The sequence below is a fragment of the Marmota marmota genome, unplaced genomic scaffold (assembly GCF_001458135.2).
Source record: "Marmota marmota marmota unplaced genomic scaffold, marMar, whole genome shotgun sequence".
Lineage (NCBI taxonomy): Eukaryota > Metazoa > Chordata > Mammalia > Rodentia > Sciuridae > Marmota > Marmota marmota.
The window spans coordinates 1,065,477-1,065,931 of record NW_025999944.1 but is presented as its reverse complement, the minus strand read 5'-3'; positions in this window follow the sequence as shown (position 1 = coordinate 1,065,931).

The following is a 455-nucleotide window of genomic DNA, read 5'->3' as shown; positions in this document are numbered from 1 at the left end:
CGGCCTCCTAGGCCCCGCCTGGGGGATCCCTCGCCCCTCCCGCTCCAGGCCGCAGGTGCCTGAGAGCGGCCAGGCGGGCGCAGCAGGCGGTCACCGCGGCTGGGCTCCGGAGAGGTCTGGTCCAGCCCCCAATCCCAACGGACCGCGGCCTCAGAGGGCCGAACTCCACCAACTCCGCCCGCAACGGAAAACCGAACCCAAACAGCTTTCACTAGGATCGTCCGGGCGCGGGAGACGCTGACCATGAAGCCCCCCCCGACCCCCAAATCAGCCAGTGAGCCGTTCTTAAGCTTTTCTAAAATGACCGGGCTTTCAGCCACCTCTCCCCAGTGAGCTTGGGCCGCCACAGACGCTGGCCTGGGCTGGTGGGTGCACCGGGTCTCGCCCTTTGTGCAGTGACCTCGGAAGCCTCCCCCGCTGCCCATGCCCACTAGCTCTCGGGCGGGCATATCTGT